The sequence below is a fragment of the Protopterus annectens genome, chromosome 16.part0, assembly GCF_019279795.1.
Source record: "Protopterus annectens isolate FY-2018-M chromosome 16.part0, PAN1.0, whole genome shotgun sequence".
Taxonomy (NCBI): Eukaryota; Metazoa; Chordata; order Ceratodontiformes; family Protopteridae; genus Protopterus; species Protopterus annectens.
Genome location: NC_056750.1, coordinates 513,438,219 through 513,465,662, shown reverse-complemented (window position 1 = coordinate 513,465,662; position 27,444 = coordinate 513,438,219).

Below are 27,444 nucleotides of genomic sequence, written 5' to 3'. Positions count from 1 at the left end.
TAAAGTGCAACATTGCTGCATTTAGCAGACAAACAATCTCTCCCCTGTCATTTAACACTGGCACTTCAGAATGAAAATGTAGTTAGTTATGTGTTGATAATTTGACCACTGTGTAGCAACAGTCATCAGGAAATCCTTCTGTTTGACAACTAATCGCAAGTGGAATATTATCCAAATCTAAAAAGGTTATTATCCCCTTATATTCAGCACTGACCAAACCAGTTGCAGAATACACTGCCCTGTTTGGGTGTAACTCATCTGACATATCAAACAGTTGGAAAGACCCAGATGTTCCTATCAAAGAGGATCACAAACTTAAAATCTGAAAGCTACCAGAAAAGAATAGAAGCACTGGCTGTCTCTCTTTTCCATGTCTTATACACTCTTCAGAGACATATGCCATGCCTTCCAAGAACTCTGGGACTCATTATTCCAGAATCTTTTGTGCCTTCACAAATCAAAGAGTGCCATAAATACTAGAACAATAAAACAAGGTGAAGATTCGGCTTTATTACTCATCATCTCCCTCACCTCTTAATACACTGTTTTCCTTCAGACAGGACCTGGATAATTAGATGGCTATTCATAAGTTCACCTTAGTTTTGACTGGCCTAGTCCTCCATGAGAGGGGAGGTACAGTCTAGGGTGGGAACTAGCAAGGGGTAAAGGTTATGAGACTCAGTAGCATTGATTCCTATGGATTGTTTTGTGTGTTTTGGTTTGTCCATTGTATGTCTTTAAGTATTGTAGTCTGTTTATTTTACCTATTTACAAAAGTACTGGTCCTCAAAACATCAAAAATAAAAGCAACTGATCCTAGACCACACACACAAACACAATTTCAGAAGCATTGGTCTACACAACGTACCATGCTTTGTTAACATACAGCACTGCCTCATTGATTCCTTCTAAAACTTCTTCAGTCTTGGTCTTTTTCCAGTAGGTATGTGTCTGAGGCCTGGAGGACAGCTACTATGGTACCCTCCACAAGGGTGGCCCTACCATCAACCCAGGGGACCACAGAGAAATTAGCCTTATCAGCCCAATTTACAAAGTAATGGAGTATATCATTATGGTGGTTATAAACAATGTTATTAGCAACTTGCAGACCATTGCTCCTAACCAATCTGGCTTTCTAAAATGTAGGTCCTGCTTGCTAAATGACCTTTGACACCACTCCACACACATATTTATTAAAAACTGATCCAACTAAATATTATCCCTTGTAACTTGTTGGACAGCAAACTGGATCTCAGACATGACCCACACAGCCAGGGTTTGAGGCACACTCTGTTCAAAAAGGCAGGTCACTAGTGGCATCCCATTGGGTCCTATTTAGGGCCATGCCTTTTTGGTACATAATTTGCTAACGTCCAAGCTAAGGATCTCAGACAACAGAGCTATTCTCTCAGGAATGTTGATAGCATACAGTTACTTAGATCACCATTCACACTTGCAGCATGTAGAAAAGCATATTCAAAAACTGCACCAACAAATTAGAATGGCATTCCCCAAAACATGGGAAAAACTGAACATGTACAGAATTTCAAAAAATCCCTCATGCCCACCTCGTCGATACAAATAAATGTAACTGCTTTAGAAACACCGGCTGAAGTTCCTAGTTAATTTCTACAACCATTTTTCAATGATTCACCCTGTGTCTACACTTCTTGTCTGTAATGATTTATAGATGTACATTAACAAATCTATACATGTACATGGCTGGGAGCGATGAAGAGTGAATATTAGGGATTATTGATGGTACCTAATTTAACACAGCCTACACCTCTGAATTTGTCAGTTACTTCAGTGCCATTTGAAAATCATATCATCATGTTGCTTGACTGTTGAATTTCTAGGTAAACAAATGCTCATATTACTTAAATTGCACTAAGCAAACTTGTTAATTGTATTATACCCACTTATTTGACCGGGCTGTCTTTTGCACATTCCACTGTTTCAGTTTAATGCAGAATTAGCTATCATACTTCTGTAATAACTTATACTACAAGACTCGGTGAGCTTGTTAAACAGGTCAGTTCTGCAAATATATAATCTCAATATGTTGATTTGCTGTATCATTGTAAACCATACTGCTATATAAGATTGCAATTTTTGTAAATAATTTAGGATCCCAGTGTGTTGTTTTGCTATTTTAGTATGAAATGTCTTTATTTAGGCAACTTCATTGCTTGGTAATCTGCAACCACTAGATTTTTATTATGTGTACACTGAATGCTATTGACTAATTGTTACTTCACATATCTCTGTGTGCTGTCCTACTTCTGCCAGGTCAGGGCTGAAAAGTGTCCTCAGACCATTTCACTTACCTGGTCAACAAATACATGTAGGAATATTAATGGGCAATGAACTCTCTTCTGACTGCTTTATATCAAATCTAATTAGGTAATCCTTCTACCTAGCATAGTTAATAACTAAAGGCATATCCTACAGACCCAACAAAGTTACTGTCCTTCTCTAGTCATCTCTCCTCCTTCATAAGACCCATGATAGAATATAATGCCCCTATGACACGTATCTGTCCAGGCATACTACCCAAGCCAATAAACCACAATACTTTCTCAGCAAGAAACTCTTCAGTATGAGCTCCATAACCTACACAGAATATTTGAAAGGCCTGTCATTCAACTTTATCCCCTACAGATTTGCAGGGATGATCTCTGCTTAGCTTACAAGACTGCAAATGATTCTATTATGAAAACAAATTGAAAAACGCTCCTATGCCAGCAGGTTGAATTCAATGAGCCAAGCAACAGATGAATTTCAGTAAACCAAACCACACGGTCCGTCCCTCAAGATAAAACGATTTATTTAAGCACCAAAAACGAGCTTTTCGTTGGACACACTCCAACTTCATCAGAAAACAAAACAGTGTCTTACTGCTAGCCATTGTCTTATATACAATAAATCATTTAAAAAAATCACATGATCTTTAATTAGTGAAAATTGAATGCTGGCACACCCACCTACACTGAGACTTGTGGTATGTCGACCGAGCATTCAAAGTAATATCAGCAGTTGAAATATAAAATCAGCTACTACTCATAAATGCAGCATGGATGACATCATAAAAACTCTGCATCTAAAACTGGAGCATCCCGCAACACTACGGTAGTAATTTTTAAAACAATGACATAAAATATCAAACACATCAATGACTGACTCTCATGACTCTCTTAAAACACATAATACAACTGATAGGCGCTGCAGGTATTCTTGCACCTCCGATCTAAACTCCCTATTAAATGACAGTTAGTGTAGTAATCTCACAAACGTAAGAGTACCCTTTTATAAAAATGTTTCTCCGTTATAAAATGAAATCAGAGTTAGTTCCGTAGAATGACCGGTATAAACATAAGCCTAAAAAGCTGTGTAATAGACCCGGTAAGTGCCTTAAAGGGCCATAAACCAATAAAACTAAGTAAACATGACTGACGACACTATGAAAGTGAACACAAGTAAATATAGAATAAATAAATCAAGCATACTAAATCTCTACAGAACTCTAAATCAGAATATGTGTTAAGAATGAGAAGTACATACAGAAAACATATTCTATAAAGAATGAGCGCACTTAATGTGGTCAGCATGAAAACCATGCGACAACATTTGTGCAACGTAAAATAAACGACATTTGTGCAATGTAAAATAAACAGAACAACTCCTACCAAATAGCGGTATAGGTTCCATTCCTAACCTTAATATATGACCCAACCAGGGAAAAGTAATAATAATCGTAATAATCATCAACTATGACCCTGTCCCAAGTCCGTTACTATGCTATCTGGTTACCTTACAAAGCAATAATATAAGGAACTGATATTACTATGCAGCAAAAAGGGGGCCATGCTAGAAACGAACCTAAGCAAATCAACCCTGAAGCACAAGGTTGCAGGAAATGCTGGTTAGGGAGAAGAAAATGTTATGTTAAAATGATGCTAAATTATTAAATTGAAATGGTCCAGTATAACTTACCTAACTGCTGTATGAATTTGAATTGTTCCAATGGTGGTCATAACCAAAAGTGACATAAAATGGAGTGGACCAAAACACATGGGTATAGCAGCCCTAATCTACCTGTTTAACCTTTTAAGTTTCAAAAGGCAAGTAACGGATAACATGCCATTGAGGCCTGGGGTGTGGCAAGCATTCAACCTGAGTTGTCATGACAACTCCCTACTTTCCAAAAGGAGGGAAGTAGACCCCCCCTGAAGTCAGATTTCACCTGGTCAATGATACAAAACAAGAAATGATGACTCGGATTTTCTACTGTGTGTCTGGCTAGAGCATTGTCCATCTTGCCTTTCCTAATGGCATAAAGATGCTCATATATTCGTTCCTGCAGTTTTCTGTCGGTTTTGCCAACATAAAATGCAGGGCAGCTAGCACACTGAGCCAAGTATACTACTTGTGTACTACAGCAAGTGAACCTGCCCATTGAATGAAACACCTTGTCCCTGATGGTAAATCTCATCCCTGTTTTTATATGGCCGCAGTAGCGACACATGTTGCACTTATACATTCCGTTCCTGCTGTTTAAAATCTTAGATTTTCTTTCTAGGATTCCTTTAATATTTAAGCCTCTCTTGAACACTACTCGAGGTAATTCTACCAAGGTTTTGCAGATGGAGTCATCCTGGGTGATCAAATTCCAATTTTTCAAAATGATGGCAAAAATCTCCCTAGCATCCAAACTGTATGTTAATACAAAACTATATGACATGGGAAAAGCTTCACCCTTCCTCCTTTCAAATGTCACTCTGTCAGAAATATGATAATTTAAAATAGGTACATATACCCCAGAAGCTCTCGTATTATGGACCTCTCGTAACAGATCATTGATGAGGTCTTTGGGGTAACCCCTGTTAGAGAAAAGATCTGCCATGAAAGCACATTCTTCCTCAAAATCACAGTCCCTTGATACCATGCGGGCAGCTTTAACAAGTTGTCCCTTAAAAATGGATCGCTTTTGGGACAAGGGATGGCAACTATCAAAGTGGACGTAGCTATTGGAAAAAGATTCCTTCCTGTTAATCTTAGCTACAAAACAACCTTTTTCTTGGTCCTTCCAGAGATCTACATCTAAATAAGACACCCGGTCTAAGGAAAAGTTGTAAGTAAATTGTAAAAAGTTAGTGGAATAATTGAACATGTCTACTAAAGAAATAGCTGACTCTTCATCACCTTTCATGATGATAAAGATGTAATCGAGAAATCATGTATACAATGATACCTTGTCCATGAAAAATGGATTAGTTAAAATGAACTCCCTTTCCCAGTAGGCCATGACCAAACTGGCCACACTGGCACCACACGGGGAACCCATCGGTACTCCTATCAACTGTAAGTAGAATCTATTATTAAGGACACAAAATTGTTGGACAATATAATGTCCAACAATTCATTCACAAGTTGGATATCTTTAGCAGGGGCCTCTTTTTTAGACAACATGACTGGAATCCAATCTAAGGCAACTGAATGAGGGATAGATGTGTATAGGTCTTTCACATCAACTGTTAAAAAGTGACTATCTTCTCTGTAAGTAGTCTGGTTGATCATAGACAAGAAAGACCAGGAATCTTTGGAAATTTGAGGTTCGGTAGCCACATATTTCTTTAATATTGAGTCCACTACTTTGGCGCTAGCATATGTAATGCTGCCCCTAGCACTCACTAAGGGGCGCATCGGTGGATCCAATGGGTTCTTGTGAATTTTAGGTGATCCAAAAATAATAGGAATTTTATATGTAGGTGGAGATATAAAATTCAGTAGATCCAAATCAATGGATCCATTGACAAACATATCGCCAAAGTAAGTGGAAACCCTAGAGTTACCTATATTTAATTCATTCCTGGAAACCTCCTTGTAAGACTCAGAGGAAAGGATGTCTTCCATCCTCTACACATAATCAAACTCATTCATGACTACCAGACCTCCACCTTTATCTGGTTGCATAACCCTCACTGAAGAATTTGCTAGTGAATCTAATAATAGTCTCTCATCCTTGCTAGTATTGTATCTATAGGCTTGTTTGCGTAAGGATTTGTTGAGGGCATGTCTTATATCAAACTCACAAATCTGTTCGAATAGGTTCAAAGATGGATGCAGCGGTGGGTTGTATGTGCTAGCCAGGAGGAATTCACCCCTAACACTGGTGAAATTTCCCATAAGTAACTGTAAATTTAATTTTCTAACAAAGAGTTTTAAATCAATAACAGAAGAAGCTATATCAGCCCTCTTAGAGGGCACATAAGAAAAACCTTTTGCCAACACATCCACTAATTCGATCTCAAAGACAATCTGAAAAATTATATATCTTGAAATCCTTTCTTGAGTTTAATAAAATATTACTTTGACTAGACTTGAATGAACCAGTCCCAGAAATTAATTGACTTAGTTCCTCCTGGGCCTGGACTGGTTGCTGGATTTCTGACCCTGTTCCTCTATAGGGGATGAGGCTGGATCCTGAAAATGTGGAACCTCCACTACCTCTTCTGTATTACTGGATTTATGATGTGCTGCCAATCGTTCACTACGTCTGACTGAATCCGTAGGGTCCGTCAAATCCTTGATGGTAGATTCCTTGTAGCTAGGCCCCACACCCCGTTCTAACTGATTGGGGGGTAGTCACCCCCACCCTCCATGCTCTAAAGGACAAAAAGTTTCCTTGGGATACTGGAGGTTTCGGGTAAGCCGTGCCATCTTTATATACCTTAATGTCCCTTTGCAATTTTTTGATTTTAGTAAAGGTGAGTTTTGAAATATGCTGGTCAATACTACTGTAGGTACGGTCATACTCGTACCTATACCTATGGAAATATAGATCATTTTTTATTTCCCCATCCAGCTTGTTGATGTCCAATAATAGATTGTCAATGGCCAACTGGTAGTGGTTGCTAATGAGATCCATTAATTCGAACCCATGTCTATCGAAAAGGCAAATTAACACCCGGTGTCTTGGGCACTGCATCTCCATCACCCATGGTTTCCAGAATTGCTCTGCCTTCACCACCCAGGTATCTGTACCATACAGAAGTACTGGTCACACCATTGTTTTTTTACACCTTACCTTTCAGCTTTTTTAGCATTCTTCTTTCACACTGTATCCCTGACACTCTGTGCCAGTAGGTTGTAGGTCCTCTGATTCTACCTTTGACCTCTTCATTCAGACTTCCCTTCTCCTTAACTACCTCTCCCATATACTTAAACTATTAACCTGTTCCGCTCTTTTCCTTTCTATCTCAATTTTCAGCTTCTTTTGATTTTTCCCATTTGCTGCCATGACATTTGTCTTGTCTGCACTCTGTTTCATCCCATGTGCCATCAGTTTTGCATTCCATTTCCTTATCATTATCTAAAGTTCCTGTTCAGAGGAATGCCACATTGTTTGCATTCAGCAGTTTTCTTGATCTGTCCCCTCTGACCTGCTTGCTAATGTAGTCCATTGCCAGTACAAACAGCAGTGGGCTCAGAGCTGAAACTGATGCTCACTTACTCTTACTGGGAAGCCATCTGTGAGTCTGAGCACTACATGTACTTGTGTTACTAGGTCCTTGTACATAGCCTGCTAATTCTACCAATGTTTCCAGGAATTCAAACCAGCTCCAGACTACCCAAATCAGCTTTCTCGAGATCTTGTCATATGCTTTCTACAAGTTTAGGAATGCCCAATTGGACTTTCCTCATCTCTAGCTTCTTCTCCACTGTATGTATCACTGCAAATATTGGGTCAGTTGTGCTGCATCCTGATCTGAATCTGAACTATTCATCTAACTTTGTACTCCTCTGTGTATTAGTTTATGAATTCCCCTCTCCAGCACCTTCATGCAGTGTGACAGAAGTTTGACACTTCTATGCAGCTTAAAGTTGTGAATATCCACTTTGGTTTTGTACACTAGCATGAGAATGATTATTCTCCAGAAATATAGGATATGCCTTTCTTTCTGTATTGCTGTAAGTACTCTCAGGAGCCATTTCTCCCCTACCTCAGCAACATCTTGATCATATCTGCCATAACCTCATCTGAGCCTGCTGCTTTCCCTGACTTAATTTTCCTCAGTGCTGTTTTTCTTGGGTGGGCTCTTCTTTCTCTTTAATAATAGGCTGTCTATGGGCACTACAGTTTCTGTGGAGTTTTCTTTATTCAGAAGCTCCTGGAAGTATTCCTTCATCTGCCTTTGACTTCCTGTGGACTAGTGTGCAGGTTGTTTAAACACATCAGTGTCTAAGGACTATATTCTTTCTGTTAGGTTGCAAGGCAGAGAGAGAGTTATAGTTTCTTGGTGCCATCTGCTAATTCACTTTCCAGATGCATTTGCTGCCTTGTTCTTTACTATTGATACTCCTGTCTTAGCCTCTTTTGTTAGCCATATGGCATTCCTTCTTAGTCCATCTTTTATATCTCACACTTTTTTCTGCACCCCTTTCTTTTGATAACTTTCTGGACTTGTGCATTCCACTACCAGCTTTCCTTATGTACCTTATTTCCAGAACTGGCCTGGCCACATATCTCTTCTCTGTTCTTCAGACATGTTGATTTGAGATGCTGACATTCTTATTTGACTCTTGCCATTTCCTCTTCTTCCTGAGGTGCTAGAGTCCTGATTATTTCCTTGGAGTGTTGTGCTTTCACTCTATTTAACTTCTGGGTCTTCAGCCTAGTCTCGTGTGATCTTGGAGTCTTCTCTGATCACTGCTTGCAGCTGACTGCAGCCACCAGTGACTTATGATGCAGGCCAAGTGTTTCACTGAGGATGACTTTGCAATCTCTGATTCTACACCAGTGTCCTTTCCTTACTATGAGAACATCTACCTGAGTTACATTTTGGCTACTGTTGTATGTGATCTTGTGACTGTCTCTGTCTTGGTGACCCATGTACTGGATGTCTTTCAACCATTTGCCAGACCAAAGCAATGCTCATATCCTCATGTATCTGTCCAGTATAAGCATTTCAACCCAGCATTATCAACACCAACTCATGTTGTTCTGCTTTATCTAGTAGGTCCTGCAAATGCTGCTTAAAAGCACCATTTTTCCTTGTCATCACAATCTTGCTGTGGAGCATAGGCAAAGATTATAAATGGTGTGCTGTTTTTACAATGGAGTCTACTTGCCATGAGTCTGTCACTAATTCTGATGACTTCCCTCATTGTCTTCAAAAGACTGTCCCTCACCACAAATCCCACACCAGTCCTAGTCTGTCCTCCTCCTCTTGAGTAATATAAGTCTCCTGGATACACAGGATGCCCAGTTATCCTCCTTACTATCTTGTCATCCATTTATAAGCTACTTCCTGACAGTGAGCCTATACAGGATGTAGCAATCCTTAGTTCATGTTTGGCAGGTTGATTAGTTTTAAGTCCAGCTTTCACTCAACAGAGGTATCTCAGGCAACCCAAGCTGGAAAACTGGACATCATCTGGCCAATAGCTTGTTGACACATGGCTTCTGGGCTTTATAGCAGACACACTGGCCAAGAGAGACATATAGACCCTACCCACTGTTAACATAAGTCCACAGCATAGGTCTGAGTAGGCCAGGTCCTCAACCCACTTATCACCAGCAAACACCCTTGCACATTTTTTGTGACATTAATCAATGTGGTCAAATCCCATTAAGCCAATTTTTACATCATTGAGTGACTAGCCCTGACATGGGGCACAGTCAGTGATAATGTTCTCCTGTCTAGAAGGCACTAGTCAGCACAGTTGATGCCTAAAGTGGTTGGTGTACAAAACTCTTTCGCAGATAGATATCTAGTCTGTCCTGCTACCCATAACTCCATTCAGTTTTTGGATGGGTTTCAGGTGGAAACATCCAGCCATGTCATTGAGAAGCTGGAAGAACTCTCACAGGCATGAGGAGAACATACAAACTCTGCACAGACATTGATCAGAGGTCAGGATCAAACTCTATACCCTATGCTTTGGAGATGAAGACCTTAACCAGTATGCCAAGTGTGACATCCCCTTTAGGTGCTCTATAAAACTTTGCCAAAATCCCCCCTGTCTTTAATCCACACTCAAAATCTCTTCACAGCCTGCCTTTCTGTAACACTTCAAACACCAGAAATGTCTTGCCACTTATGATGAACTCAAACAATTTCTTTCAGAACCTTTTTTCAGACCCACAACCCCCCCCCCAAAAAAAAAAAATACTCCTTTGCAGTTGCCTTGTGTTAAATTCAGGTCCATGATTCCTTCCAAATCTAAAGAAATGAATTCTATTACAAATACCACATCTTCACAGATCTAAAAAATATTATTCTTTAACATAGGAAACATACTAAATAAACTAAAGCTAGACCACTCATTCTTATACCCTCATAGGTGTTTACTAGGCTAACGACTAGAAGGGTGATTTTAAGCCTAGCCATGCATCGCAAATCTCTGACAAGTTCTGATACCCTTGATGAGTGTAAGCACGGGCCTGGGAGATGAACAATTTACAGGTTACCTGTGTCCAGTAGAGATATAGGTGCCAAACCAGAGATGAATTTCCAGTTTCCCATACAATTGCCCAAGTTGCACTTGAATTGGGTTAGGGAGGAAGTCTGCTGCACATAGATGAGCAGCATGTTCCATAGATGCGGTAGTCTCTGGGATGCATACCAATCTCTCCGGCAGCTCCTATGTATATCACAGGCAAGGTTTAAGTCTTTAGAATGGGTAGTTCTGGTGCTGTTTGCTTTGTGGAGATCCAGAAGGCCCATTAGAGTGGGGTCTGACAATGACAAGGCATAGATCTCCCCACAAAAGCCTGTAGGAGACAGAATACAGGGATAGGGCCTTGAGGCAGTCTACGTAGGACATTTTAATCACACCTTGTATTCTTTTAGTGAGAAACCCCTCTGGACATTCCAGTTGTTGGATATGCCTGGTTAGGTACATACCAAAGGGGGCATTGTACTCCACAATGGGTCCGATGAATGCCGAATACAGTGGAACAATGACTTTCTTGGACTTAGATGCCATACCTTTGTTTATAAGTTGTGCAACATAGAATGATTTCCTCACCACTGCAGACACATGATGGTCAAAGGCTAGATTACTGTCTATGTGTGCCCCTAAGTCTCAAACTTTTAATAACTTTATAATTACTGAATCCTGGGTAAAATGAGATGAACCTAATCTAAGCCACTATTTCCTATATTACACAGATCTTTTTAATGCCAGATCAACCCAAGGCTGAACATAGAAAGGGTCTGCGTGGATAAACATTCTAGTCCCTAAAGAAATAAAGACATTTAAGATTTATGTTACACACAATCTCTTCTTCAGAAAAATTCAGTAAACTGTTGTATGTGATTCCAGGAGTCAGAGCTATTGTTCTAATTAACTTTCAACCCAAAATAAAGTGCTGCTCTTTTGAACTCTTTTTCAAATGCACATTTGCTTTACCCACAAAAAGTGTTACACTTTGAAAGGGTGTTATTACAACGTCCTCTAGTGTCTAAAGACCTAACACCATTGTTAGGAATTGTTTTAAGTAATGCCCATGGTAGATAATACAAGGTCATATTTATTCATCAAAATAACTTTTTGTAAGTTTAAGTATAAAGAAACTGATAACCATGCTGTTTTCTCCGTAGTTTACTTTGTTATTAAACCTTTACTAAGTGTTCCACATTTTGCCTGTTTGTTCCACATTACAGGAGGTAATATTTAGAGGTTGGCAAGTCCATATTGGCTTGAGCCAAGCTCAAGCTCAGCTTGGGCATATGGTCTAGTAAGTTAACATACCAGTAATGAGATGGACCAGCCTTAGGTTATTGAATCAGTATGTTCAAACAGGCCCCTGTACTTTCATGTTTCAAAACTTTCTAGGAAAAGTTTTGAAACATAAAGAGAACAAATCGGAGATGATTTCCCTGCTTAGTTTAGTAGAAGCATATCGGTGTAAAGCATGATTGGAAAACAAACCAGAAGTAGACTGCATGTGCCAAAAATAAAATAAAGAATATATAAGGCAAAGGATCTGTTGAGAAGGCAAGAAGTGTGGAAGAGGTTTAAATATAGTTGCAGGTACAGAAAACTCCTGGAACAACCTCATGTCGATCAGGATTTGATGCAGGAATGGTTAACGAGAGATTAATTTAAACCGAAAGATGAAAGGTTAGTATTAGTGGCCCAGGATACTGGACTATGTACACATTGGTTTACAAAGTCTATTTAACATGGGAAAAACAGAAAATGCAGTTTACAAAGTCCATTTAAAATGTGGGAGAAACAGACAAATGCATGTTCTGTAAAACAGAACTGGAAACAGTCACACATTTTGTTGAATGGCAGAGGGCCTGTATACTGAAAGGCATAATAATGTGGCAAGAGTGTTGCATTGGGGATTGTGCAAACATTACAATATTGAAATAGATGATAAGCACTGGAAACATGAGCCACAAAACATTAGAGAGAATGATGACGTTTATAGCAGATGGGATCACCCATTACCAACAGTTCAAAACTCGATGTGAGAAAAACAGATATAGTAGTCCATGAGAAGAAGACAGAAGTAGCATAGATCATTGAAATTGGTACACCCAATGATTATATTGTCTTACATACAGAAAGAGACACAAAGTCATAAAATACCAGGATTTGCATGCAGAAATGAGGGCAATGTGGAAGAAGGATACTTAGACCATTGCAATACTGGTATGAGCAATGGCTCTCATAAAAAAGAATTTACAATCTTATTTAGATATGCAACCATTACATGTAGCGCTGTATGAATTGTAGGAAGAGTAAATTCTGGGCACATTGTGGGTGCTGCGAAGAGCACTTTTGGCTAGCATTAAAGATTGAAAGAATACTAATTTCATGCACTTTAATCATACTTTGACTTAGGAATGAGGTCCATTCCTGTCATGGTATTAGAAACCCAAAAGACTTGGAGAAACTAAATCAAGAAGAAATAGAAAGGGTCCAAATTGACAGATGATGATAAAAATCAGCAAGCAAAGGAATGTAGTATTGCTAAAATTCATCCTCAGATGTTGGTGAGTATCTTCACGAGGCAGACCCTGTTTTTCCAAAATCTCAGGAAGACAGCAATGACATATAGACTTAATTTAATATAACATCACAGCCGGCCTTAGGCATAGGCGAACTAGGCGACCACCTAGGGCGCCGTAAAGGCCAGCCTCCTCTTAAAGGGAGCAGTTTTTATTTATGCATGTATTCATTTTAATTACAAAAGTGTGCGCTCTTGTCTGCTTTACAGCCCTCCCACTCAAAGCACCTACAGCCCGGACGACACCAAACTGGATAGGGCTAAATTAAGTTACTTCTGGATTTTCAAAATAAAACTTTGGGAAAAAATTGTTGTCTGTAAGTTTTGAGGCTTTTTTTTTTTGCTCTGAATCCCTGGTAACCACTAGCGTGCGATAGTTGCTTTTTAAATGCTTCACTATTATGAGGCGGGTTAGCGCTGCTATGAGGTAAATAAACATTTAACAGACAAAAAAAAAGACACGGCACTGAGTACCACTGGGGTTCCTACTTCAAAACTCTTTGTTTACTGTAAAAAAGGGAGAGACTTGGTCTCATTCTGTGACAGAGTACCACAGTGCTAATCACAAGCTCCGTTATCTTTTTCTCCTAAACAGGTGCATACGTGCATTCATACATATGTACATAAAATGTCACATCTTACAGAAGCGCAGATGGATTGGATATATTTAGTCTGTGGTCCATGCTCTTAGTCATTAGTACCTAAAATTTAATCTCCAAATTGGGTGTAGATAGGTACATAGGTGGCCCTGCTGAATGCTCAGGCCTCTAAAATGAAGTGATCATGGTCTTTGTTATGCATATATTTATAGCTCTAACACTTTCTTTAAAATGTGCCACACCTCCCTCATTGCTCAAACTGTAATAGTTTAAAGAGCTGCAAAATTGCATATTAGTGTGCATCCCTTCCTAAATAGGATTTCCTTAAAGTGTAGTGCTGATGTGCCAGGGTCACTGATGCCCACCTAAGGGGAGTTTATATGCCCCATCAGCAAAACAGGAGAGGCCTGTGTACTGCAGTTGGCTTTCTCATACATTACATGTTACTCATGTACAAGGCTATTCTGGGAAGCAAGCAAACAATAGATACAGAGCCTTAGGAATGTGTTTTGCTGAATGTATATTTATAATTTGCGCGCGCATGTGTATGTTTATACAATTATGTATCTGTGTCACACATCAGTGAACCCAGTGATATTATCAAGATGCAGATATTGCCCCTAAACATACACAGTCCATTTATTTATGTATGGCGTGTGTGTGTGTGTGTGTGTGTGTGTGTGTGTGTGTGTGTGTGTGTGTGTGTGTGTGTGTGTGTCAGACACACATGGGCAGTGTAGTAGACATTTTGGGATGAATGGGACAAAACAGGCTTTGCAGATTACAATATACACTGCTCATACCAACAGACTACAAGCAGCTGTTTCCACTCCAAGGCATAGCAAGTTTCATAACAGAAAATGGGGTAATTATAATACATGTGGACTGAAAATCACAACAGTTTAAGAAACATTCTACATATGTAGATCACTCATTTAAATCTAACCTTGAAAAGTCCATGTTGGAGGTATCATTCCCATCTCTTTTTGTGATGACTTGTATTTTGGTCTTTCAACCAGATAAATGTTATATATATAAATAGATGTAAATGGCATCCTGGTATGTGACATTTCATAAACAGACAACAAGCAAATGGGCCTGCTGAGATCTGTCTTCTGCTCCCTTCCAATGAAGTTGTGATGTCATGTTTGGATGTATTTAGGTGCTATAACTATAGTACTGGATACAAAACCATATGCAGCCAAGGAAATAAGTAACTCCTATACAGACAAATTAAATCAGGTAAAACAAAGGAACAGAAAAGATCACCCAGGACAGGTGAGAACATTTAGTAAAATCAACTAAAATAAAACAGAAACGTCATCCCATATTGTCAAATGCAAGCTCAAATAAATGAGTTTTAAACGTCCCATAGATGCTGGTTAAGGTATGCTGGACTCTGAAGCCACCAAGGCAGTAGATTCCATAGGCTGGTACTAGGCTATCAGCCCTAGGGCCTATACAAGCCTAGCCATAACAATTCCCTGGCTATTTCTTCCCATAATATTTACTCAGTATATTCAGATGAGTACATTTCTTCAGATCATCTACTGGAAACTAAAATACTCAAAAAAGCACCGATTTTGAGTTGTGTAAACGAATATTCACAGTACAGAGGAATACAAACGTCTGTCTGTGAAAGGAACACACTTCTAAAAATAGCCCTTTTTATGGGCATAAATGGTAACAGTTAAAAATAACATGTCCCCTTTCTATATGTCTTGGGGTAGCATTTTAAGGGTTGAGTATATTTTCAAAATGATACAAGGGTGGTGGTGGTGGTGGTGGGGGACTGGGTCTGAGTACTGTATGTAAATTTCTGCCTACACCTCCCCTAATGGATCACCTGGCATTGCTTTTCATAATGTGGAACAAACAGACAAACAAAAGTGTAACACAAACAGCTTATTTAACAGCCTCATCTAGGAAGCTCACAAGATAGTTATGTTTCTCAATTTACAGTTATAAAAGTTATTGTTTAATTCATGTGATACACTATTATTTACAGTGGATATCAATTTAAAAAATTCTTAACAGTGATTGTGCTGCCATAATATTTCAATGTGGAACAATAAGGAACCTGGACTTATAACAGGGTACACTTGAGCAGTATGGGTAAGCGTGATATGATGATTGCAAATGAGTAATTAGATAAAATAATTAAACAAAAAGAAGAAGACTGAGAACTCTGCAACATTGTTCAAGTGTTTCAGCTGCATCAAGAGCCATCCAGGTTAAGGTAAGAATATTTTACTGTATTACTACAGTTGTATTTGCTTTAAACAGCCAGTAATCACTACTGTTTTGGGCATTTTTTATGGCATTTATTTAATTTTATGGCAAAAAATAGTCATTTGTCTGTCTGCTAGCTTTTCTAGTTCTGCTTGCCTCCAAATCACCCTACAGAAGGGCGAATTAGCCTGCAACTTTAATTGCTTGGTAGTTTGTTGTTGTTCATAGTTGCTAGGCATTTCATACAAAGGATGACATACTTAGGAGTGTAGAACCCTTATCCGCACTTATAATGCACCAAATAATCAGCAATCAAATGGGCACTGCAATATCAGTACTCCATCTACGTGGTGTGAGAGCAGAATACATAGCCTTCTGCATCAAAGACAATTATGCTACTAACACTGCTTTCAAATTCTACAACACAGTGTGTCGTTGGATAAACAAAACAGTTTTAGTAATTTCCTATTGCAATATTACCAGTTTATCAATGTTTTAATGTAATATAGGCAATTAATTCTTCAAGGGCAACAGGCACTGAATTTGTAGATGAAATATTGAGATGTAAAGTTGTTTGCCAGTGGCAATCTCTTCATTAGTTACAGATTTCTTTAATGTGGAATTGTTCAGATGATTTTTCTTCTGCAGAGATTGTTTGTATTGAGTGATATTGGTGGATTGTAATGGTAGAAGTCTGAGTGGCCTTTTATGGTTGAAATTTTCTAAAATGGGTAGTTTTGTCATTATTGGTTTATATATTTTGTTTCTTTGCTTATTAAAAGAATGCTTAAAACTACAAATTTAAAACACATTGTAACAAGTGGTGCTGTATTACATAGGGAATATAATTTAATGCAATCAGGAAGTTGAATTAAAGAACAAATACATGTATGCATGTCCGTAAAAATGTGTGCAAGGAGTCTGTTTTGAAAACAGCCCAAATGTAAACTTAGTCCTCCACTAACTAGATACATTTTCTATAAATATGGGTTTTCATGCAGTTTCAGTGGCAGAGAATTTTACTGTTCATGCTAAGCCTGTTTTCATTGTGAGATTATATTGTTTAGCAAATGGCTATCGGTGTTTGTGCTACTACACAGGGAGGAGAAAGGTCACTATTCTTTCACAGAGCTGTAAGGCTTGCTTGCCTACCCCAGAGTAAATTAAACTGTTTAGATTAACCTAAGCAACCATTTGAACTAAAGCACATGAGCTTCTATTTTCTGAAGACATGACTTTTATAGTAAAGTATGTGTGAAGGTGAAACAGATTAAAGCAGGTTTATTAAAAGAAATTTTCACCTTCACTTGCAGTTTAAATTACATTACAAGGTATCCTTTCTTCTATGCATTTAAATAATTAAAGGAAATGACTGGACTGGCTTTCTTGGGGAGTGAATGACTGGAGTGGCTTTTTTGAGGAGTGACCTACCTGTGGGCGTGGCTCATAGGGGTGTTTCATGAGTATGGTGTGGGTGGGGCTTAAGGGGTGCCGGAGCAATATTTAGCCTAGGGCGCCATATCAGCTAAGGCAGGCCCTGCATAACATATATCATAGAAGTAGGTTAAAAAATAAAAAATAGTCGGGTGCATAAGTGCAAGAATAAAAAAGTGCCCAATCCTGGTATGCGCACTTGTACCAGGACTAGTAAAAATGATTGTGTAGAATCCTCAAGACACACAAGCATTCTTATGATTGGGATATGTCTGGCCCAGGTGGGGGATGGGCACCTGTTGTTGAAGGAAGTAGTAATCCGCAAAAAAAAAAAAAAAAAACCACAAAAATTGACAGGCCAAATAAATGTGATAAAGATGACAGAGTGGACTGTTGAGAATAAGAAAGAAATTGTGTATTGTTACTGTTATACAAGAAATCCAGAATTTCTGAATAAAAGATATTCAAAAAGATTGAGGGAAAGTAGAGGAACGAAAAATACTTGCACAAGAAAAACTGTCAAATGCAAATTTGTGTTTATTAATACAACAGAATCAAGAAAAACATTATGTAGACAAAGAAACTCTGGGCCTTTTGCAAAAAGACATAACTGAGGAAGTGCTAAAATATAAATAACAAAACTTAGAGATTTTTGAAAGGTATAAAACGAAACATGGACATTGGAAAGAAAGAGAGATCTGATATGGTGCAATATTTATGCAAAGGAGAAGGCCAAACTAATTAATACAAAAAAGCAGCTCCAAAGATATTTGAAGAGAAATACAGGCAAAAGCACCTAGTTATGGAAAATTTTACAATACAGAAAAGTAAAATCTCAACAGGGGAACATAGAACAGAAAAGTAGTAAAGTACAAGTTAAACAAATAGAAGCCGAAGTCATGGAATACCTGTGACGTGAAGGATTTAGCATAGAAAGCCTAACACAGGTTATGTCACAGCATGATGGAACAAGGAGTCCACAAAGTAAGGAGAACCATTGGAGAGGGAGACATCTGATGAAGATGGGGAAAAAAAGAGTTTTAATATGTTGCAATATTATGCAAAGGAAAAAGCAAATCTAATCAATACAAAAAACAGCACCAAAGATGTTTGAAGAGAAATATAGGCAAAGGCATCTGGATATGGAAAATTTCACAATACAAAAAATAAGAAAACAAAGGGGGAAAGCAGAAAAGAGGTTCTGTAATGGAGAAGTTACTGGAATAGAAACAGAAGTTATGGATTACCTGCAAAGTGAAAGATTTAGTGTAGAAAATCCAACTCTGGTAATGTCACAGCATGATGGAACAACGGATCCCAAAACTGAGGTGAAAAAGGTGGAACGGGAAGCACCTGATCACTTGCTACATGAGGATGCTCTGGAGCCTTCAGTAGAAAATTAGTACAAAAGTTCAGTTAGAATTGTACAGTAAGGAAAGGAGCAGAAAATAGTGGAAACTCTGATGCAGTCAATGTTGTGGAGTTCCCATATGAAAGATCAATGGATAATGCAGGATGCAGCTGAAGACAATATGTTACAGGAAGATGTTCTGGAACTTTCTATAGAATGTCAACAGGAATCAGAGAATAAAGAATATTCCCTCGGTTTAGAAGAAAATGATCTAAGGGAAGGGTTGCTTGATTTAATAGAGATGAATAGAGATATTAAAATCAATTTAACGAAATACATTACAGAAAGTTAATAGCCCATAAAATGTTAGAAGTCTGATAAAGCAAATGAACACAATAATCAAGACTATTAGACATTCTGATGATATAACGGACGTAATTAGAATATACTACTGTACAGCTAAATTAATAACATATCTTACTGCAAAATTACAGGGTAATAAGGGAAAGGAATGGAAGTATCAAATAAAGAAATCTATAAAGCAATTAATTAGAAGCATATAGTAGGGGAAACAGATCAACACAAATACATAGAAAGCTAGACGTGATAAAAGCAATGCACAGTATTTGAACAGACCAGGATCAATTGTACACTATTGCAAATAAACTAAAGATATCAGCACAGGCAAAAAAACTTAGAAGCTATTTAGATAAATTTAAAGAAAAAGTGCAAAATAAGCAGTTCACTGATGACCCAGAAAAGTTTTAATGAACATTGGGAAACAAAACAAAAGGAATAGAAATATCACCAAAAAAAAGAAATAGTCACATGTTGGAGAAATATTTATGAACATCCTGTGAAACATAACAAAGATGCTGAATGGATAGAAGTAAAAGAAACTGAAAAAAGATTAAATGTACAGGATATGAAATGTGATGAAGTACTGATCAGAGAAATTGAAACAAAATTAAGAAAAGCTCCTAAATGGACAACACCAGGCCCAGATCAGTACCTAACCTCTAGCTAAAAGTATTAACATCTTTACACAAAGATTTAGCCCTGAGTAAGAACTAATTACATGAGCATCTTGAGCAGATACCAGCCTGGTTAACAAGAAAAATGATACTCCTCCTTAAGAGTGAACCTGCAAGCTATCCTAAAAACTACAGACCAATAACTTACCTTCCAATGATGTATAAACTATATACTGGAACTGATACCAACAGAGGTTATAGTCATTTAGAAAAAAACTCAATCATGGCAATAGAGCAAAGAGGTAACAAAAGAAAGATATATGGAATAAAGGATCATTTGTTGCTAAATAAAGTCCTAATGAAGAATTGTAGAAAGGGGAAGAATCTAAGCATAGCATGGATAGATTGCAAAAAAAGTATTTGACAGCATCCCATCTTCATGGATAAAGGAATGCTTACAGATGAAGATAAACTTTACATTAGTCAATTACATTACAATGACCATGAAATAGCGACAAACCACTTTGCAGCTAAGCCATGATAAAGGACAAATTATTATTCCAGGGATAACAATTAAAAGGGAGATATTTCAGGGTCACTCTTTGTAACTGTTGCTGTTTTGTCTTGCCCTTAACCCATGAAGCTGTCTGCTTACAGGTCAGGTCATGGATACAATTTGGCTCCCAGAAAATAACAAAGTGTAAAGATTTCTCATCTTCTTTTTGTGGATGATTTAAAGCTGTATAGCTCTTAAGATGAGGAGTTGAAAGCAGAACTGGAAGTGGTGAAAACTCATCTCAGATGATATTCAATATCATTTGGTCTTGATAAATGTCCAAAATCATTTAAAGCAAGAAATCTGCAGCACCAAGAAAATATCAATCTTTGACAGGAATGGGACATAAAGAAACTTGAGTATGATTGAGTGTATAAATATTTGGGAACTGATGAAGGATCAACAATAAAACATGAACAAAACTCTGTAACGAATATTTCAGAAGAATAAATTTATACTAAAAACAGTCCTGACATCTAGGAACAAAGTCCAAGCTATAAACCAAGTTGATCTTCCTGTTCTAACTTACAGTAATTGACTGAACCCAAAAGGTATTGGATCAGTTGGACAAGAAAACAAAAAAATGCTTCATGCTTATCAAATTATATACATGAATTAGTGCACATCAAAATGATACATTACTCGTTGTGAAGGAGAAATGGGCCTCCTCGAAACTGATTGTATGCATAGATCTGCAAATGTGGTACAAGTGGTACATTTTGTTTTTGTTCTGCTAAATACTTGAGCTTTAGCCGGCTAAGATCTGCCTGCAATCAACTGGACATATAAGTGAATTTAAGTACACTTTTATCTGCACTTTTTTCATATAGTACTGTATTCTGTGTTTGTTTCTTACTGAATATTAATTGAACTGAAATTTGTGTCTCTCTCTTTCTACAGTTAGTTCCCACCCCCCCCTTCCTGTTCTTGTTTTGTTGTTAGTTAATCTTGGTGGCTTTGAAATTGCACGCCCCTCTTGTAAATTTGTATTTGGATACTCCTTCTGGGCCCATCTCATTTGCTCAGTCAACTGAGTGCAGTGAGGTCATATTCTGATTTCAGGCACTCCTACTGTGTACAAAGAGAGCATTTGGGGGGAGAAAAAAATATTTCTAAGTTTGTTTCCTGCCTTTCCTGTAAGTACTCTAGTCCACATACATATTTGCTGTATCCAGGACAATTTGTAAACTTCTGAGCCCCCAAACCTTTCTGTTTGGAGAGAAGCCTTCTAGCTTAATTTTGTTTCTTAAAACTAGCCAGTTTTTTTAGTTTCAGCACTCAAATCTGTTTCTTTGATCTCAGCACTTGTTCAGAACTCATTGTAAGCACTAAATAAGCTACAAATTACTCCAGCACTCAACTTTCCTCACTTGTCTACAGGAAAGCAATTTTTAGTACTTAATAAATAAGCACCTATCCAGGCATATCTAAGGGTCAGCTCCCGGTGTTTTCTCCTGTCTACCTGATGAATCTGGGCATCTTTGGGCAATGGAGCAATTGCCTCATGTACACAGACAACCCTCTCCTTCTACCACCCAACACTACAACCTGTGAGAGATGCACTTGTATAGCCAAACTGGAAGCAAAGTTCTCTAGACCCAAGACTGGAATAGACAGTCAAGAGGAGAAGGTAAACACTTGCACCACACCACATTCATCACATAGTTCCTCAAAATCTACACCACCAAAACACAGACACAGAAATTCAAAACACACACCTACATTCGTGGAGGCTCTCAATAAATACCTGCCCAAGTAAGAGGGACCTCCAAAGCAGAAATGCAAGCAATCTCCACCCCCCAACACAACCCAAATGACACATAGCCCACAACCCAAATGACACATAGCCCACAATCTCAGTGTGCCACTCAACCACAGCCCATAAGGCATAACAACGTACCCAACACTCTAGTCATAAGTGACTCTATAGTCAGGCACACAGATGTTCCACTCACCAAGCTAAACAATGAGAAAGTCACTGTCAGCTGCCTGTCGGGTGCCAGGATCCGCCACATAATGCACGCACTCAGGTCACTCCACAACAAGTACAAATATGACTCTGTCATTGTCCATGTTGGTGTGAATGACCTGAGATGTACTTCCCTGGACTACATGAAAAGAGACATGGAGGAGCTCTCCAATCTTGTAGCCCAGGCAGGTATGACCCTAGCCCTCAGTAGCATCCTGCCATCACCCAGAATGATACCATAGTACAAGGACAAAATGACTGACTTCAACAATTGGCTAAGCTTCTGGTGTCATTCTAATGGGATCCAATATTTGTCTGCCTGGGATGACATGATTGACAGACCACAATGCTTTGCCAGAGATGGCCTGCACTTGTCGCCCTTGGGATTCTGGATATTGGCTAAGGCTCTTGCCACCCCTATAATGCCTTTTTTAGGCAATGTTCAAATGACAAATTCACCACCGTAACAGGTACAAGCAAGCAAAATCTGAGGATAATCCTACTCAATGCTAGAAGTCTAAACCTCAAAATGCACTCACTCGAGGCACTCCTTAAAATGGAGAACATCGACATCTGTGCAGTGACAGAGACCTGGTTCATAGCTCCAGAGAGCACCCCTGCATTACCAGGCTATAATTCATACCAAACCTTTCGGCCACCTAATCCAGACTGAAGCAGTAAAGGCGGAGGAGTGTCCATATTCATCAAGGATATCCACACCTCCAGGCTAGTTGCACAGCATAATGCATCCAAGATTATTAAAGTGCAACTAACTCTGGGTAACACCACAATCCAAATTGTAGCTTGCTACAGAAACTCCCCACCATGCCCCAGGATTCCCACTCCTCATTTCTTGATGCACTGGAAAATATTGGGGTACAACCCAACACCCTAATAATGGGAGATTTCAACTACCCCACCATTAACTGGGAAAACTCATGTACCAATTCTTTTGCTCAACGTTTTCTGGAATTCATAAATTCCAACACCTTGGATCAACTTATTCACACCCCCACCAGGGGCAGCAATATCCTAGACCTTGTCATTACCAACATGGGCGACCGGTGTTCCACACCAGAGGTCAATTCCTCATTGGTCATATCCGACCACAAGCTAATCACCATAGACATCCACATCCCGCCCCCCATTAGGGAAACCACTGTAAAAAACTTCTCCAAAGCCAACTTCACACTTCTTAAGACAGAAGTGGCAAACTTCATGACACCCATGCAGACGGACAATAGAGGTACGACTACTGAATCCTACACAAATGCACTTTATAAGCACTTACACGAGTGCATGGATCGTGCTATCCCTAACAGAACCAAGATGCTATCCTCCAAAAAAAGGAAGCCAATCTGGTGGTCCTCTGCCATAAACAAACTCTGCAACAGAAGAAAGAAACTGTTACAAAGAAGAGTAAAATCCCATGACTGGAGGAACTCCATGGTCAGCCTCAGTAAGAAGCTGACATTCCTCATAAAATCCTCCAAATCTAAATATGAAAACAAAATTGCCACTGACTCTAAAGACATCCACAAAGCATTCTATAGCTATGTCAAGAATCTCAATGGCAACACTCAGATCTGCTCTGAGTTACAGCACAATGGCACTAAATATACAGAACCAACTGATATTGCCAACATCCTGGCAGATAGGTTCAGTGCTAACTTTACCCCCCCTCTCACCCCCTACAGGGCCCATCTCTATACCGGAAGAATGCAAAGTTCCTGTAATCACGGCTGCACAGGTAAAAAACACACTCCCCAAAGCCAAGAACACAGCATCCATGGGACCTGACAATATACCAGGCTGCAGAACGAATTGGCACCCCACCTAAGTACCATGCTCAATCATAGCCTCACCTCAGGCTTTGTGCCCACTGAATGGCACACCATGTTGGTTATCCCACTCCACAAAGGGGGAGCCATGATGGACCCCAGGAACTACCGCCCCATTAGCCTGATGAGCCTGGTCTGCAAGGCCATGGAACATATCATCATGGAACTCATAAACAAACACATTGGTAATCTCAAACTCTGGACCCCATCCAGTTCAGGTTTGTAAAAGGCAGATCATGTTTCCTAAACCTGATTTCTTTGAAGCAGTCACCAAAGTCATAGATGAGGGTAAGGTGGTTCTAGATCTCGCCAAGTCTTTCGATACCATCCCCCACTCTGGAATTATAGTTAAACTCACTAAACTAGGTATAAATCCCTATGTCACAAGATGGGATGCCAACTGGCTCATAGACAGAACCCACATTGTGAAAGTAACAGACTCCAAATCCGACTTCAGACAAGTGGAGTACCACATGGTTCAGTCCTTGGTCCTCTCCCGTTTGGTATCTACTTCTCTGAAGTACAGGCTAACACAGAAGGTCTTTGGCTAATGAAGTTTGCAGATAACTGCAAATTGGGAGCCATAATCGAAACTCCTAACGATGTGGACATCCTACAAAAGGGCCTCACTGGAAACAGATGCCTGGTGTCAAAGCAATGGCCTGAAGCTCAATGCCAAAAAGTGCATTGTCATCCCCTTTGATAAAAACTCTGTACCCATGAACTACCACATAGGTGGTAGTCTACTTAACACCGAAAGTGCGATAAGAGACCTTGGGACACATGTGGACAGTAGTCTCTCCTTTGATAATCACATTGCCACAGTGGTCAGGAAATCGTTCTACATGGCACACCTCATTACAAAAGGTTTCTCATCCAGAAAAAAAGAGGTTATTGTTCCCTTCTACTCATCACTCATTACACCCATTATAGAGTACAGCGCCCCTTTTGGTATGTACCTCACAAGACATCTACAACAACTGGAGAGGCCAGAGAAATACCTCACAAAGAGGATTACTGGTCTCAAACAGATACCCTATGCAGACCGTCTCAAAAAAATGCAACTTTACTCCGTCGCATATCACCTACTCAGAGGCAATCTCTGCCTAACATACAAAGCTATGTCAAATCCAGAGCTGTTGGACATGCTCCACTTAAAGAAATCCCAATCCCTCCAAACTACACTGTGTAGGGACCTAAACCTTGTCACTGAAATAAACAGAACATGCTGGAGGGGTAAATTCCTGTCCCAGAGACTTCCCATACTCTGGAACAGACTACATATGTATGTCAAACAGAGCTCCTCATTAGCACTCTTCAAGAAAAATCTTAATGATTGGATGGGAAATAGGAAATTCACCCTGTGGATCACTTCTGTGCCTCCGCTCCACAGGGGCACAGGAAAATAATTTTCTTGGGTGGCGAAAGCCAGGGTACCTTTTTGGCTAGGGTTATATAGGCCCTAGGGCCAATAGTCTAGTACCTACTTATGAACCTATGAATGTAGGACTGTATAACATATCTATTGACCTCACCAGATCCAAAAATAGTGAAAGTTTTAAAACGTGAGGAGAACAAATTTAAGATGACATCCCCACTTAGTTTAGCAGAAGCATATCAGTGTCAAACAAAAATGGAAACCAAATCAGGAGACAAAAATCAGACAGCAATTGAATGTGCCAAAAAACAAAAGAAAGAATATAAGGAGAAGGATCAGACGAGAAGGCAATAAATGTGGAAAAGCCATAAATGTAGTTGCAAGCACAGAAAACTCTTGGAACAATGTCATGTAGATTAGGACTTGGTGCAGGAATGGTTAAGGAGAGGTGAATTTAAACCAAAAGATAAAAGTTTCATATTAGTGGCCCAGGAGAGTAGACAACATACACATTGGTTTACAAAGTTCATTAAACATGTGAGAGAAAAAGACAAATACAAGTTATGTAAAACAGAACTGGAAACAGTCACATATTTTGTTGCTGGATGAGCTACACTAATGGTAGAGGGCCTGTACACTGAAAAGCATAATAATGTAGCAAGACTGTTGCATTGGAGATTGTGCAAACATTACAATATTGAAGTAGCTGATAAGCACTGGAAACATAAGCCACAAAGTATTATAGAGAATGACAAAATCTTTATCACATGGGATTACCTATTAACAACAGTCCAAAAATAAATGTGGGAAAACCAGATATTGTAGTCAGTGAAGGGAAGAAAATTAGAAGTTATGTACCTACCATAACGTTCCATGTTAGTTGTCTTCTCTCGCCTTCTTTCTTGCTGGATGGGTTGGACTCGGCACTTGCTAAGCTCGAGAGTCACTTTTACCAGCTCGAGGCAGCCCCATATCCCATGATGCAAGGCGGTAATTACCCAGATCTCGTTTGGTATCTAGAGGAAAAAACTGCCTATAAAACTTTCCACCAAGGAAAGAGGAACAACTAACCTAAAAAGGCTGTAAAGGGAAACCAGGTAATCAAGGACAAGAACTATCTGGTGTCCAAGGAAGAAGAATCTTCCAGAGAAAAAGGGAGATCAAGGTCTGTCCAGGCTAGGGGGACAGGAGGGAGGGACGCAAGAAAGAAGGCGAGAGAAGACAACTAACATGGAACGTTATGGTAGGTACATAACTTCTAAATGTTAAGTTGTCAATCTCGCCTTCATTCTTGCTGGATGGGACCGCGTCCCTAGCACCTCTATCCTGGGTGGCTCAATGGAACAGACTCTTGAGAACTGTGGAACCAAAGCTTGCCCTGTCCCTGGAGGCCAAATCCAATTTGTAATGAGAAACGAAGGTATGAGGAGTGGCCCAAGTGGCTGCTGCACAAATAGTATCTAAGGGTAGCCTAGCCTGAAAAGCTGTAGAAGTGGCTAGACCTCTTGTGGAATGAGCTTTAGGTTTTGAGCTCAGCTGTTTGCCCCTAAGCTGATAAATGTCAGAAATGGTGGAAGATAGCCATCTGGATAAGGTCACTTTAGAAACTGGGAGACCTTTTTTATTTTCAGCATAAGAAAGGAAGAGCTGATCGGACTTCCTAAATTGCTTCGTTCTGTCCAAGTAATATCTGAGTTGGCGATGAACATCTAGGTAATGTAATTTTTGTTCTGCCCTGTTAGAATAATTTGGAAAAAATACAGGAAGATCAATGGATTGGTTTAAATTTGTCTTAGAAGCAACCTTGGGCAAAAAGGATGGATTGGTTCTCAAGGATACTCTGTCCTTGTGGAAGACCAAATAAGGGGGACGAACACAGAGGGCATGAAGTTCAGATAGTCTTCTAGCCGAGGTAATAGCGACTAGAAAAAGTGTCTTCCAAGAAAGAAACTTTAATGAACATGAAGCAGCCGATTCGAAAGGGGGAAGTATCAAGGATGTCAGCACTAAATTTAGGTCCCACTGTGGTGGAGGATCCCTAACAGGGGGTTTAAGGAGGAACACTCCTTTGAGAAAG